This window comes from Oreochromis aureus, linkage group 3 (assembly GCF_013358895.1).
Source record: "Oreochromis aureus strain Israel breed Guangdong linkage group 3, ZZ_aureus, whole genome shotgun sequence".
Lineage (NCBI taxonomy): Eukaryota > Metazoa > Chordata > Actinopteri > Cichliformes > Cichlidae > Oreochromis > Oreochromis aureus.
The window spans coordinates 50,940,632-50,961,457 of NC_052944.1; the positions used below are offsets into that span (position 1 = coordinate 50,940,632).

The window sequence follows — 20,826 nt, forward strand, 5'->3', positions numbered from 1 at the left end:
TGGTGAACTCTTTACCTGTTCCTTGGTGTCCAGTCAGTTAAATAAATCTATCATAATGCATTGCATTTTAACATAATGAATTATGATTATTAAGTTATGATTTTTAACCGTTATTTAAAAATCAAATGATCCTGTTTGGAATATTTATTCAGCTTATATAAGTAAAACTCTGCTTTTTTTTGTAGCAAATAAATACTGTATGAGTATAATTAAATGAACTTAAAAATTTTAATGTCTTCAATGCCCATTTTGTGTAATGAAGGAATTTCCCACTACCCCTGAACGCCACTGTTTTCTTTCATCTCCGGCTCACTCCTGCACCTCCGCACACTACCCGCGATTGCTGAAGGTAAGACCTACTTCTCTGCAATGAAATGAAATGTTTATAAGTTTTTGAGTGATTTACCGAGTTGTAGTTAGTGACTTTTAAAGTCAGGCGAAGTATAAGTCATATTAAAGCAACACAATGGCTGCTTTTAATGAAAAGTTGTAATTTTAGTATTTTAAAGGACTGTTTGAGAAGCTAGCCCTGACAACTCAATGCTAATGCCTAGCGCTATAGGCCCAGTATAAAATGAAGTTGGTTTATTTGACTGTTTACATTTATTGTTTTGTTTTATTAGCTTCATTTGGTGTGTTAGTGTTTCTGAGTCTGTTACAGAAGGTCCAGTTAGTTCTTCTCTTCCCAAATTAGTCGGTTAAAACAGCCTCATTCTTTAGGTTGTAAGGTTATGTGATGTAATGAGCCGCCATCTTAGAACCACTAATTAGCTGCTGAAGCAGCAGGTTTGGCAACTTAAAAGGAGTCATTTTACCGCCTCTGACTGAATGCGGGGAGAGAAAGAGTCACGTGCCTGTGTGTGCATTTGTCTGTGTTGCGGGTTAATTAAGGGAAGGGGGAGAAAGAGTGAGAATAAAACACATAGTTACATACAAGAATAAGAAGGAGACTCAAATTTTTAAGAACCGTTTAGCAAACATGTGTTTGTGCTGTCTCACTTTTAAATAAAAAGCTAAATATGCTGCTCTGTTTGACTTCTCACTTTGTGGAACATTAATAAAACAAAAATGGCCCACCTTCAAATAAATAAACTGTAGCAGCGGGCCATTAATATTATTAATGTTTTATGTAGATATTTATTTTTAAACAACAGCATATTAATATATACTAAATGATACTGTGTGCAGTTGATAATATTTTTAGGAAGCAGAATTTGAATGCAGGGCACCTCAAATGTTAAAACCTACAAATATATCATCTAAGCTTTCATTTATAATTGTTACATGCTTTGAAATTGTTATGTCACCACTTGATAAAGTGTGCAGTGCTAGGTGTAGCAAATAATTTCTAATGATATTTACTGTCTTATCTAATAGCACCAAAGTATTAGAGCTTCGTATATGGGACGGTTGTCAGTCATCCAGGTCATTGTAGTCTAAGAAGCTTGGAAAGGAAAGTGTCTGGACTTCTTTAAGTTGTGTGAAGCCTTTTACCTCGCATCTAAGAAGAAGATTCTCAGACGAGTGAATCAGTGAAGAACTTAAAGATGTCTAGACGCTTTTCTTTCCAAGCTCCTTAGAATATCACAGCTTAACATTACTAAGAAACTTATGTGGCTTACTGCAAGTGGATGTAATTACATATTGCTTTTAATGAACATGGCAATTTTTAATAAGGTTTCGAAAAAAACGAAAACAGAAGAGTTGTTGTTTGTATTCCAGAGACTACAGAGAGTGATGTAGCATTGACTCTTATGGTGATTTTAATTGTCTCATTCTGTATTTTTGTTACTTGTCTTTTGTTAGACGGAGTGAAATACAAGCTTGATTTTGTCATTTGTGGTAAGTAAACAGTGATTGTAACTGAAGCAATATGAACCTGGCATTGTGTAACATATTTAGCAATTTACATATAATAGTTTGCTCATGGGCAAAACACATAGTCAGGATTTATAATCTGTAGCAGCAAAGCCCCGGTCAGTATAAGTCGTAGCTTAAACACTTGTATTGATTTATGCTGTCTCTCAAATTCTGCTTGTGTATTAAAGTCAGAACACTGTAGAAGTATTTTGCTTGAGTCACTAAAACTAATAACTTTAACAGTTAAGCAATAATACAACCATAGTTGTAAGTGGACAGTGTATGATACATTAAAGCCAGTGTGTTATTTATTTACAAAATACAAAAAATTACTTTATTAATTATTTGGTGAACACAATGTGTTTGAAAATTAAATATAAATGTTGCCAAAAAGGGAAATATTACAAAATAAATAAATATTCCTACCAACAGGTACAATGGAAGGACTTTTTAGTGTAATATTTAAGACAATTTTCATTACAAAAATGTCGTGCCACTGTTGTTGCTGTAACTTGTCAATATTTACATGTATGAGGTTGCTTCTGATTTAAACAGTTGCTTTGTATCCAACTCTTTAATCTTAAATGACATTAAAAATTTTGTTTTTTCACATTTTATTACCACTGACTTGTGATAGACAGTCTTTGAGCCACAAAGCTTCTGTCTAGGAACAACTTGGTATATTCTGCATTTGTGCCAACAATTATTGGTGCCTATTTGCACTTCTGTAGTATGAATGCTTTTATTGCACATGTTATAGCCATCTGAGACCCTGCAACTAATGTTTGTCCTTTTTAGACTACAGTAAGTTCATTAAGGCTTTCAGAAATTGAGGATTTTACTAATTATTTTATGTCACAGTAAAATCAATTGTGTGTGAAGAGGCTCTACAGTCTGAATCATTACACAGTTATCTGATGTATTGTTTCCTTTCTCTAGACTGCTAAACTGATCTGATCGTCTCAAGTCTGGTAAGTAAAGTTTTGTTTGAGGTACAATGCTGGGAAAGGTCTTTCTTTGTTGCAGATTTATTTTTTCATGCTTCTTTTGTCATGTTTCAAATTATCTAACAAGGATAACTTGGCTAAATACAAAAGCAGTTTTACAGGGATTATTTCATTTATGAAGCAGAGAAAAGCAAACCAGAACAACCTGGTCTAATGTGTGAACATGTTACCCAGCTGTGGAAGCCCTGACACCAACAAGTATAATCAAGCATTTACATTAACTAGTAATGACTGGTTTAAATGCTTTTGGTCCACTCTACTTTTAGAATTGTTTTAATTAATGTTCAATATAGGGTTTACTGAGTCATGTCAAGTATCTTAATTTCACTAAAGTCCAGACTCTGATTAGTCTACACCAAGAGTTTTGCTTCTTTCATAGTTGGACTTGTTTGTGTACTTCAGATCCCTTTCCTGCTGCGAATCCCAAGTGTGATTAAACTTAAGCTCAGGACTTGATGGCCTGATGCAGGTCCTAAAGTAGTAAAAGGACTCTGGGCCATCACAGTAACAGCACCATTTTTGACTTTAATGCTGGTGTTTTGGGCTTTTTTTGTTTGTTTTGTTTTTAATATTTCTTTCACTACAGAAGGCTCAGTTTAGTGCAGTGACTCAGCACAGCTCTTGTTTATCATCAAGATGTTTTAGGCAAATGTGAGAAAGGATTTGTTCTTTTGGCCAGTTAATCAATAAATTTTAATTTGAGTGGATGTAAAGTTGATGTAGAGCAGGAGGCCTGCTCTAACCTCAGTGTGTGGGTTTATTTGGACCATATAATGTTAACAGTAAGTTACTGTAGCAGCACATCTTGGTTATAGACTCTATTTGTTTTTATTGTTTTAATAGAATGCAAAATTTCCTTAATAGTTCCACTGCCATTTGTTAAACATTGTCATTCAGTTCAGTCCAATAATTTACTGTAGTACGCTTCAGTGTGTAAAGCCCTGTATGTACTGTATTTTTCAGATTATAAGGCATAATGTTAATGAATGAGTCTTTTTTTTAAACATAAGGTACATTAAGCCAAACAAAACACACAGATAAGTCAATCTAAGTTGTAACACATAAAATACAGAACAATACGCTCACTTTTTCAGTTCATTCCTCTTCCACAAATCCATCAAATTCTTCATGAGCTGATCAGTTTGAAACCTGCTTCGTAAGCATGGCTCTTAACAGTTGCCAGGTCCCTATACACACACACAAACAGCATAATATTATGTTCAAGCACAGTGTGAATTACACCGCGAGGCTCCTAACTACGGTAGCTTACCAAAGTTGTACTACAACATTTTGAGAGATTTTGCAGCGCCGTGTCCCACATAGAATTGGTTTGAAGTCAGTAAGCACAGCCAGAATGAATACACAAGGCGCACTGTCTATTTTTGAGAACATTAAAGGATTTTAAGTGTGCCTTATTTTCTGAAAAATACTGGAAAGCTACGTTTATTGGAAATATGCCTAATTCCAGTCTTTTTGTGTCTTACAGGTGACCTGCTGCAGAAGCTCTCTCTCTCTCTCTCTATCATTAACAAGCCATTCAGTCTGTCCTATCACTCTCCCCACTCTATCTATTTTGACAAGCCGTTCTATCTTGCTTCACTCTATCCCACAAGCTCTATCTAAGTTATCAAAAATCACGTTTTTAACTGGAATCAAATTTTGACTGGAATCAAGTTTTGACTGGAATAATCAAGTTTTGACATGGTCCCAATTTTTGGGAAATTGAAGTTACCAGTACTTCATCTATCTGTTACAGAATTCTGAGAGGTCTCTGCTCTCACTGCTCCTTCTTTCCTATCGTTAAACTCTCTCACATCCAGTCTTTTTGCTGGAAATTACAAGTAGAACATTGAAATTACAATAGTAGAATTACAGTACAGTAGAAACTACTTACACAGCTGTAGATTTGTAATTTTAATTTTTACTTGGAACACTTAGGAATAAACACTGATAGTTTGGCTTAGAGGTGCAATTACTTTGATTATATAAAATTTACACCTTGAAGGTTTTTTTGTAATAAGATAAACTTGTTATATTATACAACACATTCAGACTGCTGTATTCACAAAAATATTAAATCAGATAACTTCAGATACATTTTGCTAGTCTGTTTCATTGTCAGTAAAATTGGACTATAGTAGGGTTATACTATTATTATTTAGGGACATTTCTGTTACTCAGTGTAAGTGTTCAGACACAATTGCCATCGAGAAGCTGCCCTGAGGACCCAGACTTCCTGTTTCCTGACTGCTGCAGAACATCCAGCTGAAGAATCCTCATTGCCTGTCATCTGATCACCACACCATCACAGCTCCTTATATTTGCTTTAAATTTTAAATATCTGAAAGATTTACACAAAGTCTACTTAAAAAAAAGAAAAAAGACTTTTATTATAGCCTGTTGATTATTGTGATTTATTCTGTATGTCCCTTTACAGAAGCTAAGATCTAGTCATTAACAAGTCTGGTTAAAATATAAGAAGTAAAAATATTCTGTTTTGGAAAAAGCTACAATAAAACTGAGCAAAGTGTTTTCAAAGAACTGAATATCTTTTATATTGAGTTTGGATTAAAGTCAACCTTTTACATCTATTTACATATTTATAAGAACATTGGAACATTTTTATATTTATATTGACATTTTTTTCAGATTTAATACTAACTTGAAGAGTTATTAGTTCTTCACTGTTTCCAGGTTGAGTTTTGTTTATATCTTTGTATAAATACATATAAGCTTCAGTTTGTACTTCGATAAAATGCCAAGAAAAGGTCAAAGGTCACAGTCCCAGAAGCTTAGATGGCAAAAGCAGAAAGAACAGGTAAATTTTTCTCAGACCGGTGAGCAGGTAAAGGTGTGTGTTACAAGTATTCCTGGTCCAGAAGTGCAGAGCAGCGTTCAGACAGCTTATGCAGATGTGGTAAAGAGAGGTGTTCGCTCAGCATGTGTGCCAAATGCTAAAGTACAGCAGGTAATTCCGATTGAACCCCAGGTAACTGTGCAAACGCAGCATGATGGAGAAGCTCCAGGACCGTCTCATGTACAGGTTACAAACAGTGAAACTCGTCCACGAGTGAGTAGCATCTGTGCGTCCCGAAGCCAGGCTTCTCCTAGGTATGGAAAGTACCGAATCAGCAATGCATGGCTAACAGTTTGGTTTTCCTGTCATTCTTACGAGAGATGAATTCATTACCAGAGCAGATCTAAACCGTGTGTTGGACAAAGGCCATGCCGTGTATTCAGATGCCAGAAAGAGGTTTGTGAACAGCGTGTTTCTAGCCTGTGATGAGCTTCCCACAGTGGTCACCAGCCGCAGACACGAGTATCAAGTGGACATGTCTCAGTTAGCTCATTATGGCACATTTGATGGTACAGATCATTTTCCGAGCCTTGAACAGGGACTACAGTGTTTGGCTTCAGACGTTCGCTACGCTCTGCTACTCATGGGAGGAACAGTCATCACAGTTTGCAGGTTGACTTCTGGTGAATACGGATATTTTGATCCTCACCCACGTAAGTCTACAGGAATGCCATTGTTGCTAGGTGTAAGTGGTGGAACTGCAGTTATGTTAAAATTCACACGTCTTAATGACATGATTGACAGGATCAAACGCTTGTACCGAATGTTTAGCATCGCACCAACCTGCACTTATGAGCTACAGCCTGTCGAGTTTCACAGTGAAAACACTGCTGACCAAAGAGATGCTGATCAAACCATTGAATACAGACAACCTGCTACAAGTGATCCAGCACCAGTTTTAAATCAACCTGTTCTTGAATTAAACTCCCAAACATCCACTGAGCAAACACAGAAAACTGGGATCAACACTTTAACCATGGAAGTGATGTCATCCAGAGTGGATTATTCAAATGAGACAGCTACTGCTGAGATTAACCAGCATCCTGATTATTTTGAAAATGAAACATCTGCATCTTCTGTGAGAGACTCTCAGGTAAAATCAGATTATGCTCCTCAGAATGATACAAACATTCCCTCCTGTTCAACTAAGACAACACAGGAACTCTCAAATAAACTGTTGAAATGTGATAAACACCGGAGGCAAAAAATGAGAAGATTATTGTCCCAACAAAAACTACCACAAAGGAAGGAAAATCAGAAAAAGAAAGAAAGGCAGATGTACACTTTTGATGAAAGCTTCAAGACAAAGAAAAAAAATTCCAGTAGAAAGTCTAATGATCCTGATCACAGACAGAAGAAGGGTGTGTACAAAAATAATCTGTATAAATTAAATACTTCATATAGAGAGAAACAGAGAGAGCATATGAGAATGATCTATAGAGAAATTGCTAAAATTAGAGAGAAAAAAAGAGAACATGTCATAAGGATGTATAAGGACAATCCCATATTCAGAGAAAAGCAGAAGGAACGTATGAAAAAAACATACAGGAAATCTTATAGACAATGTCCTGAATTCAGAGAAAAGCAGAAGGAACGTATAATAAGAGCATATAGAGAATGTGCTGTATTCAAAGAAAAACAGAAAGATCATATAAGAAGAATATACAGAACTTGTGATGAATTCAGAGAGAAACATAAAGCTTACATGAGGTCATATGTTTCTAACCTATATAAAGAAAATGAAGAATTTAAAAAGAAAAAACGATCTTACATGACAAAACGTTATGGAGAAAAGAGACAATTTCAGCAGCAACACAAGGACAATATGAGAGAACAAATGAGAATAAAATATTGGAACAGTTTTTCTTTAGACAGATGCATAATATCAGATGTGCAATGAACATAAAAAAGAAAATATCGTCAGATGCATCAACCAGCTGAAAGTTTTCAGTGTCATCCAGATAACAGTTTAATGAATGAGGCCATATCTCGTTTCAGATCAAACATTAAGTCAGCACCATCTTATGTTTGTACTGTTTGTCTAAAAGCTTCTTTTCTAATCAGGTGAAAATCTGCAAAAGAGCAAATTACTCAAAACACCAAACTGTAGCTCAGCAGTGTCTAACTGGTAAATTTGTTCATGTGTGTGATGAAGCATGTAATGATCAATGCAGCTTTCCTGTTGAGAGAAAGAAAGAGTATATCTGTCACACGTGTCACAGTTCCTCAAAAGTGGGCGCATGCCAAGGCTTGCTGCTGTCAATGGTTTAGAACTGCAGGATATTCCAGCTGAACTGTGTGATCTCAACATTCTGGAGAGACATCTGATTGCCAAATGCATACCATTTGCTAAGATTATTCCACTTCAAAAAGGCAGACAAAGACTCATACGTGGTAATGTGGTGTGTGTGTACCATCTGAAGTCCAACAAACAGTTGACTGTTTGCCTCGGCTCAGAAGCCAATCACAGGTCATGAGAATTAAGCTGAAAAGACGACTGTGCTACAAAGGCCATCAGCTGTTCCAGACTGTCACCTGGTCTAAACTGATCCAAGCCCCGCGTAAACTCAAACAGATTCATCCACAGTACACAGATATTGTTATCAGAGATGATGCATTGCTTTGTGATCCAACGTTACCTGATGATGACAGCAGTGATGAAGCCAGCATGGGAAGTGATGATTATAATGAAGCAGATTTAATGGAAATTGACAACTATGAAAAAGATGCCCTTTTGTGTGAAACTGAGTCTGAAAGTGAACAAGATATTGATATGGTATCCTGCAATGAACAACCAGAAGAACAAAATCCAGAGGAACCAGAAAGTGATTTAAACAATGGAGGTTTTGCTCTAGAAAGTTGCCTGCAGCCTGTAGACATTTCAGAAGAGATTCTCTGTTTCACTGATAACACATATTGTGTGGCTCCTGCAGAAAGAAACAATCCTGTTAGCTTCTTCAGAACTCCTCATTTGGAAGCCATGGCATTTCCTGTGCAGTTTCCTACTGGTCAGAATACACTGGATGAAAAGAGACGTCTTAAACTCACACCGAGTGCTTACTTCAAGTCAAGGCTTTTCAACATTGATGCAAGATTTGCTAAAGACACAAATTACCTATTTTTCTCACAGTTTGTCACTGAAATACACCTGGCTAATTCCAGCATGACAATACAGCTAAGGAAAGGTAAAACTATGACCAAAGATGGACGCAAAATCACATCAGGAATGTTACAAAGTAAGACAGAAGTAGAGAAGCTGGTAAGAAATAAAGATGCAATCAGATTTATGCAGCCACTCAGAGGAACTCCAGCTTACTGGCAGAAAACCACCAAAGATCTATTCAGTATGCTTCACAAATAGGAACACCTCAGTTCTTTGTCACTTTCTCTGCTGCTGAGATGAGATGGCCTGAAGTGATTCAAGCAATAAAGAGACAGCAAGGTGAAGAGGTTGCTTTTGAAGCCCTGGACTGGTCAGAAAAGTGTGAAATTCTAAGATCAAATCCAGTAACCACCATGCGAATGTTTGATAAACGTGTTGAGGCTTTGTTCAGAGATTTGCTTTTTTCTCCTGCACAGCCCCTTGGTGAAATCATTGATTACTTTTACAGAGTTGAGTTCCAGCACAGAGGTAGTCCGCATATACACATGTTGCTGTGGATTAGAGAAAAGGTAGAAGTAGATGTGGATGATGACCAAACTGTCTGTGACTTTGTGGACAGATACATCTCAGCTCAACTCCCTGATCCAGAAAAACAACCTGAACTGCACAAAAAAGTCACTGAACTACAAAAGCACAGCAAAAACCACACAAAAACATGCTTTAAGAGTGTGAACTCTGGTTGTAGATTTGGGTTTCCAAAACCGCCAGCGAAAAGAACAATGATTGTGAGACAGGATGAGGATTCAGACACTGAAGCTGCAAAAGCCAAACTCAGACCTTTGTTGAACCTGCTGAAGGAACCTGAAGCTGCTTCTCTCACCATAGAGCAGATTCTGTCACGATGCAACTTGACAATGAATGAGTATGAGCAATGCCTCCAAAACATAAACAAGAAAACAGCTCTTATTCTGAAACGTGACCCAAAGGACTGTTGGATCAACAATTATAACCCACACCTGCTTGAAGCCTGGAACTCTAATTTAGATGTCTCGTTAATATTGAATGCCTATTCATGTGTAGAATATCTCTGTAAATATATAACGAAGAAAGAATCTGGCCTTTCTGAATACCTGAAGACAGTTATTGATAACTCTGCAAACAACACAGTCAATGAATGTGATGAAATGAGAGCTGTGATGCAGGCTTACTCAAAAAAGAGAGAAATCAGCGCACAGGAGTGTGTGACTCGAGTCTGTGGCATAAAAATGAAAAAATGTTCCCGCAGTGTTGTATTTGTACCAACAGATGATAACCCAGTAAAAATGAGTCGTCCAATGAGCTACCTGGAAACCACAACACATGACAGTTGTAATATTTGGATGACAAGTTTGAGTGATAAATACAAATGCAGACCTGAGACACCAGAATATGAGGAAATGTCACTGGCTGATTTTGCTGCCTTGTGCCGGTTGGTGAGTGGTCCAAATGAAGGAAAAGATGTGCTTCCTCTTCTAAACCAGCTTGGATTTGTACAAAGGCGAAAGAATGATAAACCAGCTATAATCAGGTATTACCACTGTTCACAGGAAAAAGATCCTGAGCAATATTATGGACGACTGTTGAGACTTTACCTTCCACACAGATCAGAGCAGGAACTGAAACCACAAGGGTTCCAAACCTATCAGTCCTTCTACAACTCAGGTTGTGTACGACTTCCATGTTCAGACCACAGTGAGTCTGTGAAAAGGGTTGTGAAGAGAAATAAAGACAAGTATGAGAAGAACTCTGAGGATATTGAGAGTGCACTGGAAGAGTTTGAACAAAATAGGGATGTTGTGATTGATGAATGGTGTAATCTTGCTCCTGAATCTGAAGTTGTGAGTTACAATGTGATGAGAATCTTCCTGAGAGACATTCTGATGATGAGAACGAACAGGAGAATGTTCCCGACTACAGTCGTCAGTCGTATGCTGTAACAGAGATCAGAGCCATCAGAGAACAACCTGCAGTCGATCCAGCTGTGGTACGTGTAATGTATCAGAATCTGAACCAGAAGCAGGCCTGCGTGTTCTATGCCATAAGAGACTGGTGTATTCAGCGCGCTTTGTGGTTTGAACCCAGATCCATTTTTCTTCTATATCAACGGTGGTGCAGGAACTGGAAAGTCACATCTGATTAAATGTATTCACTCTGAAGCATCAAAGATCCTGAGCAGACTGCCTGCTAATGCAGAAGAAGCTGACATATCAAATCCAACTGTTTTACTGACTTCATTTACCGGGACAGCAGCTTTTTCTATCAATGGCTCTACGTTACATTCTCTACTCAAACTACCCAGGAGTCTGAAACCACCCATTCAAGGACTTGGTAACCAACTGGATGAAGTCAGATCTGAGCTTATTAATGCCGAAATTATTGTTATTGATGAGATTTCAATGGTTTCAAAACCCTTTTGCTTATGTGGATGCAAGACTGAAACAAATCAAAGGCACTCAGAGACCTTTTGGTGGAATGTCAGTTTTAGCTGTTGGAGATTTTTACCAGCTGCCACCAGTGCGACAGTCTAAACCTCTCTGTGTTTATGATCCAGAACAGATTGACCTATGGCAGGAACATTTTCAGATGATCACTCTAACCGAGATCATGCGTCAAAAGATGATGTGGCCTTTGCAGAGATGTTGAACAGGATTAGAGTCAAAGAAAAGACAGATGAGCTTTCTCAGTGCGACAGAGATTTGTTGTCACAGGCTGTGACTGTACCAGAAGAATGTCCAATCGAGGTCTTACACATCTATGCCACCAACAAGAATGTTGAATCCCACAACACAGATACGCTCAAGAAGCTTCATTCAAACATTATAATCATCAATGCAGACGATTTCCAGAAGGATAAATGTACAGGCAGAATGGAACGAAGAGACAAACCATTTACAGGTGGGCGAAATGATTTACCCGACACCCTGAATGTCGCTGAAGGAGCCCGAGTGATGCTGACCAGAAACTTGGACACACTAAACGGTTTGGTTAATGGTGCTTTTGGTATACTGGTAAAAGTGGTGAGATCTGAAAATGATGGACACATAATTAAACTGGGGCTCAGAATGGACAACCGGCAGTCTGCAAGAAACAACCGCAGTGCTAATGCAGCATCTGATGATCTGGTTTACATTGAGAGAGCAGAGGAGAGTCTGAAGTTTAAAGGAGCAGTACGCAGACAGTTTCCTGTAAAACTCGCATTCGCCTGCACAATTCACAAAACCCAGGGTCTTACAACACAGACAGCTGTAGTTTCAATGAAGAACATTTTTGAACCAGGTATGGCTTATGTTGCTCTCAGCAGGGTGACGTCTCTCAGTGGACTCTATTTACAGGACTTGGATGAGAAAAAGATTTACGCCAATCCCGAGGTAACTGCAGCGCTCCAAACCATGAGACAAGCCAGCGTTGAGGAAATGATGCCTCTTCTTCAGGTCAGAGAAACAGCCAGCAGACCTGACACTCTTACACTGATCCATCACAATACGGAGGGTTTGCCATCTCACATCAGTGACATCAAGAGTCATCATGAAATGTGTTTAGCAGATGTTTTGTGTCTCACAGAGTCTCACCTCAAGGCTCCTTTGTTGCAGACAGTCTTCATTTGGACGGCTACACAATGTTCAAACGGAACAGACATGTGTCCTACACAAACTTTCCTCACATGGCCAGCAGAAGTGGTGGTGGAGTTGTTGTGTATTTGAGGAATCATTTTCAGGTTCAGGTAAAACAGTATCTGCATAATGTCACTGATCTTGAGTTTTTAGTGTTAAAGGTTCAGGCTCCATTCCCTGCGCTCATTGCTGTTGTGTACAGACCTCCTGACTACAGTTTGACACCATTCATGCAAAACCTGGTAAGTCTTTTAGATTCACTTGAAATAATGGACTGTCACCCAATAATTGTGTGTGGAGATTTTAATGAGAACCAGTTACAGAGTGGAAGAAAACAGATTCTGGAGCAGTTTCAGTCTAGAGGGTATTCACAGCTGATCACTTCTGCCACTACAGACAAGAACACCCTGCTTGACCTCATTTTTATTTCTCAGCCACAGCAGAATCTTCATTCAGGTGTCCTGAGGACATATTACAGTTACCACAACCCTGTGTTTTGTGTCCTGTCCCGAGCCAATCATGAAGTCGTCTGGTGAGTTTTGAAACAATTACAGATCATGTTTGTTACAGAGTTTACTGATTGTAGAGCATGAAAAAGATTTTTGTTGATAATGGAAGGCTTCCCAAAAATTCGCTTCCCTGCTCTGTTTGTAAGAAGACCATCTTTCAATTTATCAAACCTTTCTCATTGCAATGTTATTAATCATTTCACCAAATCATGGCTGTACTTCATGCAGAGCAGGAGATCTGCCTTCTGTTATCATGCACCTCTGATCTGAAATGTGCTGCAAAAAGTATTAAACAGACATCATTTATTTTTTATTCTCATGTTTTAAATGACTAAATTTACTATTTTAAAATGCATTTTTCATGGATGTTAATTGTCATCTCCTTTTTTGATACTTTTATTTATTGTGACATGTATCTCAACAAACGAGATCGAAAAATAGTAAATAAATAAATCCCAGATAAATGCAGGTATTTATTATTGGTCACAGACAATTATATTTTCTTGATTATAGTAGATTTTGTAGAATCAAACGTTGTGGGAATGAATGAGTTTTTGCTTATCATGTTTTATAGGTAAAAATGTCAAAAGTTTTAAACTATCTTTAGGCTACCAGAGATGTCTATAATGATACATTATGTAGAGAACAACATTTTTACAGCTTACAGAATTTGTATAAAACTGATTTAGAAGTAAATGGAAAGTTTCTGCATCCATTCTGACTTGGCCTTTATCCGGGTGGGTTTGGGTTTGGGTGGATAAAGGCCAAGTCAGAATTTTCTGAGCAGCTGCAAAAGACATCAGAAAGTGTGGGCTTTAGGTGTAGCCCACGCTTTCTGATGCACTAATTAGATTTAGTAACTGACACCCCATACCAGCATTACATAAACACTTGGGGGCTGAGCTGGGTGGGTGGGGAGGGTGGGTGGTGTTACAAGCACTTTATGTTTTGTAGATATATTTTTTCAGACAGGGCACACACAGTCCTGTTTCCTTTGAGGCAAAACCTTCAAACGTCACCATCCTCAGCTGAAACAACAACATCTTAACACCATCTTCATGAACTGCTGAGCCAAACCTGATCCATCAGTGCTGGACTGCACAGATAACTACATGCCACACAGGGACTGCTGTTTTATGAACTGCCATACCAGTGTGTCTTCAATGGAGAAGATGACACACCCATCACCTGACCTCCTGCCTGATCTGGAGACCATCACCATGCTGCCACACTACACACCTCTGAAACCATCAATGATGACTCATACTGAGGAAACTGTATTTCCTGTCAGAGATGCTCAGTGATCCTCAGAGCAGAGAGAGGTATGATTCTTTATCTTTGATAAAAAATGTCAGTGCTTTTAATTCAATTAATTAATTTAAATCCTATTTATTGCATAAATAATTCCATACTGAAATTATTATACTCGTTGACACTTTTTGAGTTTTAATTGACATTATGGATTACAAATCTATGCTTTTTCTACTCTGTCTCTCTGTGCAGGTATTGCTGTCTTCTGAGTTCTTCAGTGTCCCAACTGAGACATTCAAACCTCATCACAGAGCTCCTGTCTTTCCTCACCATCATGTGAGTGGGAGATTGCTCTGGAGTCTGGTGGCCTGCAGCACCTATGAGGTATTTCAATATTGTTCATTTTATAACTTATTTGTAGTTTTTAGGCCTTAACACAAATAAAATGTTCCCTTTTCTGTATTTTTTAGAACAAGCTCGTCCTGTGTGCCTGCATTCCAGCTTCTTAGACTCTACGCAAATGGACACAGTATCAGTGTTTGACCACTCTTACAGACACCGACTTCTGTCAACTCACTGCTACTGATCAGCCACCTCACTCCAGGAAGACAGAGGGTTGCAAGCCTGTCATCGTTTCCAGTGTGGCTTTGTATTCTTGGGGTAGCATCAGATTTTTCCCACAAATATTCAAAGGTAACACTTATTTTAAGCTTAGTTATTAAATCAAAAGTCTTCCCTTGTGTTAATTACATTTTATTTGTTTTTGTTTTCTTTTAGATTTATATGCAGTGATCGGACGTGGTGGAGCTTTGTTAACTGTGTGGAAAACATCTGTTTGTGATGCTATTTACAACGAGGCTGTAAGGTGACAGTTTCCATGTAATTTCAATCCTTTTACTAAGCAAAAACATGTTTGCAATTAACATATTTTTTCAGTTTTGTCTTTTGGATTTATGGTTAACATTCCTCTGTGACAACAAATACTAAACTGGTCCAAGTGACCAGCATATAATTGGCCGAGGGTAAAAAGGACCACAATGAATTTTTGACTGTGTTTGTGTCACCAGATTTAACAAACAATATCAGATATATGAAACTGAACTCTGGATTAATGTGCAGATATACTGTTTTTGTGGGTGGTTTTGTTTTTGTTATTTTGTAGAAGAAACCCAATCTATTTACCCAAACCATATAACTTGTTTTGGTAAATAGTGGATTAATATATTTAAGTCTATAAGTATAGCAAGCTGAATTCATACAAACACACAGCTCTAAATCTTGAATTGTAGGATGTACAAAAATGATCATGTGATTATTATGGCCATTTAAATAACTATATCTATTGAACCATTACACGTATTCTTTATAGAAATTACACAATCTCAAAATGTGAAAAAGTGTTTAAGAGAAAAGATAATGTGTGTTTGTATGAATCCTGCCTTAGTATGGGGTGTCAGTAACTACATTAGTATAGAGTAGGTCTAACAGTGGTTTTCCACATCTCCTCTAATATACATAGATAATGGGTCAGACATATAAAGTCATTTTGAAAAGTTCATGAAGGTCTCATCCATTTATAGGTGTTCCTCTTTATCATTTTATATCAGGTCACACAGCTGACTTGAGTTTTGATCAGAGTAGAACCATAACATTCATGCTAATGGTTCTACTGTTTACAGTTACTTTATGATGGATTTCACCCTGGTCACAGCACTATGTAAAAAGCTGTTAGAGGTAAAGTTAACCCAATTAATACCTTATCATAAGTCACTCTCTAACGCAGGGCAGTGGTTATTTTTAACTGTAATTTATTCTACAACAATGTTCTTTATTTGATCCCTGTTTCTTTAAATATGTGCATCGATTGGTCAGCTGTGTGACTCGACACCTGAAATATATCACAATGTCGACTTCATTTCGACAGTATTTTGTAGTTTGGTACCATATTTATCATCGAATCAGGAAGCAGTAAACTAACTGAAAAATATAAGCTTTTGAAAATTTTAATGGTGCATTGGAATATGCTGTTTATCCTTGCCAAATGGTATGTGCACAAAAGTCCAGCAAATCAGAGGATATATTTTTGTCTCTCACTTGCTGTTTATATATGTATATATTTTTGCAGTTAATAGCCTATCATGTGTCTACGCATCTTAGGGCCATAAACATGGAAAACAAGGATATGTTCACAATTCCAACATATGCTTCACTTGTTTGTATATTTAGATTCATTTGATTTGCATTTTCTATTAATATTTTTCTGTTTGTCCCAAATGGGATTTTTATTTCTGTATGCCATTATTGTAATCATTGGAAACAACGGAGTAAATCTTTGATATCATATGTTTCTAAAAAATATTTAAATGTTCTACTTTTCTACTACTGGTTTTCTATTTTCTAAACTTTCTGCCACTCTTTGGCATTTCACTAACATTATTTTTGGGTGTTTTTTCTCTGACTGCAGCATCTTGTGCATTTATTACCTAACTGTTTTTGTGGGGGGTTTTGTTTGTTTGTTTGTTTGTTTGTTTGTTGCCATTTTTACATTTCACCAGCTGTGTAAACTCTGTAATTTTACCTTGGTTTTGATCCACATCAGTTTATCTGCTGGCTGTTTTTTTTTTCTTTTCTAATGTTTCTGGTAATTTTCACAGTTAAATGAGTGACTTTGAGGTTAATTCTGCATTTTCAGCTGTTGTCTGTTGACAGTTTTGCCTAATTATTACATTTCTGCAAAATTAGAGCAGTTCTGGTAAGTTGTAATATTTCTGTGAAGTTATGTTATTCTAAATTGTTACATTTCTGCTAAGTTGTAGCTTCTGGTAAACTACAATGTTTCTGCTGAATTGTTATGTTTCTTCTAAGTTGTTGCATTTCTGCTAAATTATTACATTTTTGTTAACTCGATGTTGTTCTGCAAAGTTATTAAAATTTTGACAACTTTTTAAACACTGACTTTGATTTCTTCAGCTTTTTCAGCTATTTTCAACTATTTTCAGCAAACATGCGTTGTTATGGTTGCTATGCAATTAACTCAGAGTGGACAGTGGAAGTTTGTAAATATTCTGTTCAAGTCCGAACAAGTTCTTGCTACTCGCTCAATTCTCACTCAACCCCACACAATTATACATCAAAACGTAGGTATTTCTGCTGGCTTTCATTGTTATCATTGTTGTGGGAGTTACAGATTTTTTGCAAATCTCCTCAGGGCAACAAAAAATCTGAAAACTCTCCATAGACAGTCAATGGAGAGTTTGTTCAAAATCACCGCTATTGTTTCCCATTGAAATGAATGGAACACATTATCAATGTGGTCACTTATTTCTGCTCGCCAGGCTGAGCTGTGTTTTAGCTCAGTGAGATGAGCAGCCGTTCTCAGACTGGGAGGCCCGGGTTCAAATACCGCAACATTTTTTTTCAGTTAACAGTTAAACTTTTTTAACTCTTTTCAACACAAATTTCAACTTTTTCACCCCTTTTCAGCAAAATTTTCATTTTTTTCTGCTGTTTTCAGAAAAAAAAGTCTTTTCAGCAGAAATTCTGCTCATTCACCTCTTTTCAGCAGAATTTTCACCGCTTTTCAGCCCACATTCTGCTTATTCACATCTGCAAAATTTTCTGCCTTTTCACCTCTTATCAGCACAATTCTCAGCAGCTTCTGCTCATTTCAGCAAAATTGTCACTCTCTCCACCTATTCTTTGTCACAATGAGGTAGGCTCAGTGAGATGAGTGGCTGCTTTGAAATCAGGAGTGCCAGGTTCGAATCCTGCTCAGGGTGACATTTTTTTTTCCACCACCATACAACTTTTTGCAAATTTTCATCTTTTTCAGCTTTTCAGCAGACAGCTTCAGCGTTAAGGCATCCACACAGCATTTTCGCAGGAAATGCAAATTTTTCTAGTTGTGTGGATGCCCTAAAGGGCTTCCACACTATTGAGTTCCTGTTTCTCTTTATTGTGTGGATGCCCTAAAGGGCTTCCACACTATTGTTTTCCTGTTTCTCTTTCTTCTTTATTATTATTCCCCTAGTTGCTTCCGTACACTTTTTGGCACTTATCTACTCCCTCAGTTTTCAGCCGATTTTCTCCGTTCAAACTCTAAACTGTTCTGCTCTTTCTGCTAATGCCGGCTATGACTTTTGGTGTTTATTACTGTTATACTTTTTAAAATATTACACTTTTTTCCTTTAATTTGTCCCATTGAAATGAATGGGAAACTTCCACAATTCTGCTAAAACTTGCTTGTTTTTGAAACTTAACTACTTTGTCATACTTTCACCTAGAAACTCCATTCAAACTTTAAAATGTTCTCAGACTATTGGGCTATTCCTGAATGATTCAGCTTTTTCAGATCTTCTACCGTTTTAATTTTATACCTCTTCAAGTTTTCAGTTGCAAAATTGTGATTTTTCAGAAAATACATGCGTTGCTATGGTTGCTATGCAATTAAGTCAGAGTGAGTGCTGGTCCGTTCTGAATTTTCTCTTCATGTCTAAACAACTTCTTGCTACTGACTCAATTTCCACTCAACCCCACAAATTATACATCAAAACGTAGGTATTTTTGCTGGCTTTCAGACAATGTCACTATCTTTATTGTGAGATTTACCGTTTTTTTTGCAATTTGCCTCGGAGTGACACAAGGTCTCAATACTCCCCATTCAAAGTCTATGGGGAGGTTTTGAAATTCAGAGCTGAAATTCTGTAACGGGAGGCATTTTCAAATTGCCATATCTCTTTAACAAAGCAAAGTTAGGACATGAGGCTTGTGCCAATATATCTTCAGACACTCCTGACACTCACAGTGGAAGCAGTTTTACAATTATCTTACCGTTGAGCAATGAATTACGTTTGTTTGAGGGTGGAAATCTGTCCTTCTCTCAGTCTTCAAACTCTGGAAATGAAGCCGTTTCTTCTCTCGTCATATCTCCGCGACGGAGGTAGAACGAGCTATGAAAATCGCAGTCAAAATACACCAAAGTCCGCTGATTCACCCAGTACAAGAATTATGCTGCTAGCCCTCCTAGTTTTTGAGTTACACGACGTTTTGTAACTCCAAAAAGCGGCGTTTTTCGCCTCTCACCGCGATCTATTTCTGACTGCCCAAGTATCTGTCTTTCAGACCGCCGCCCCTTCCAGGTGGCGCAATCAGTAATGACACGGCTCTGCAGCTCAAAGGTCGTGGGTTCAATCCCACCTTGGTCCACGTTTTTTTTTTTCACTACAAATTTATACACTATCACAGACCTGTAATTTATATTGCTAATTTATTACAATTCTGCAAAGTTTTATGATTTTAGCAGCTTTTCTAATATGGACCTCAGATTCTTGTCAACACCACATGGCAGAAATACATACAAGTAAACAGCCTGATGAAGCAGACAGAAGCAGTACCTCTGATTGGTGAATTTGAGCAGAACCAGGTTGTTCTGCCTCTTTTGAGCAGAAATTCTGTTGATTCATCTCTTTTCAGCGCAACGTTCTGCTTCTTTACCTCTTTTCAGCTGAAATTCTGCTGATTCACCTCTTTTCTGCAAAATTTTCAGCCTTTTCACCTCTTATCAGCACAATTCTCAGCAGCTTCTGCTCATTTGAGCAGAATTGTCTGTCTCTCCTCCTTTTTGAGGGAGAGAGTTTAGCTCAGTGACATGAGCAGCTGCCTTGAGACCAGCAGGGCCAGGTTCGAATCCTGCTCAGGGTGACATGTTTTTTTTTCACCACCATGCAACTTTTTGCAACTTTTCATCTTTTTCAGCTTTTCAGCAGACAGCTTCAGCGTTATAAGCATCCACACAGCATTTTCGCAGGAAATGCAAATTTTTCTAGTTATTCCTCTAGTTGCTTCCGTACACTTTTTGGCACTTAACTACTTTCTCAGTTTTCAGCCGATTTTCTCAGTTCAAACTCTATACTGTTCTGCTCTTTCTGCTAATGATGGCTATGACTTTTGGTGTTTATTACTGTTATACTTTTTTAAATATTACACTTTTTTCTTTAATTTGTCCCATTGAAATGAATGGGAAACTTCCACAATTCTGCTAAAACTTGCTTGTCTTTGAAACTTAACTACTTTGTCATACTTTCACCTAGAAACTCCATTCAAACTTTAAAATGTTCTCAGATTATTGGGCTATTCCTGTCTGATTCAGCTTTTTCAGATCTTCTACCGTTTTAATCTTATCTCTCTTTAAGTTTTCAGTTGCAAAATTGTGATTTTCAGAAAATACATGCGTTGTTATGGTTGCTATGCAATTAACTCAGAGTGTACACTCATCCATTCTGAATTTTCTCTTCATATCTGAACAACTTCTTGCTACTCGCTCAATTTCCACTCAACTCCCACAAATTATACATCAAAACGTAGGTATTTTTGCTGGCTTTCAGAAAATGTCACTATCATTCTTGTGGGACTTATAGATTTCTTGCAAATCTCCTCAGAGTAACACAAAGTCTGAAAACTCTCCATAGAAACTCAATGGAGAGTTTCTTCAAAATCAGCGCTGGATTTCTCTAATGAGAAGCATTTTCAAATCGTCATATCTCCTTAACGAAACAAAGTTGAGACATGAGGCTTGTGCCAATATATCTTC

The 20,826-nt window shown here is 37.5% G+C and overlaps 1 protein-coding gene and 2 long non-coding RNA genes across 4 annotated transcripts in view; 2 read left to right on the plus strand and 1 right to left on the minus strand.

Annotated features, from left to right (window-relative positions):
• LOC116317714 (butyrophilin subfamily 1 member A1-like) overlaps positions 1-20,826 on the minus strand; it is a 47,426-nt gene that overhangs the window by 14,233 nt on the left and 12,367 nt on the right. The window lies entirely within an intron of this gene.
• LOC120433150 lies at positions 486-5,405 on the plus strand. Its single transcript, XR_005608363.1, has 2 exons — positions 486-2,831; positions 4,354-5,405. It is a non-coding gene; the product is annotated as an uncharacterized LOC120433150 (long non-coding RNA).
• Positions 14,268-14,896, plus strand: LOC120433151. The gene is made up of 3 exons (XR_005608364.1): positions 14,268-14,308; positions 14,490-14,621; positions 14,708-14,896. It is a non-coding gene; the product is annotated as an uncharacterized LOC120433151 (long non-coding RNA).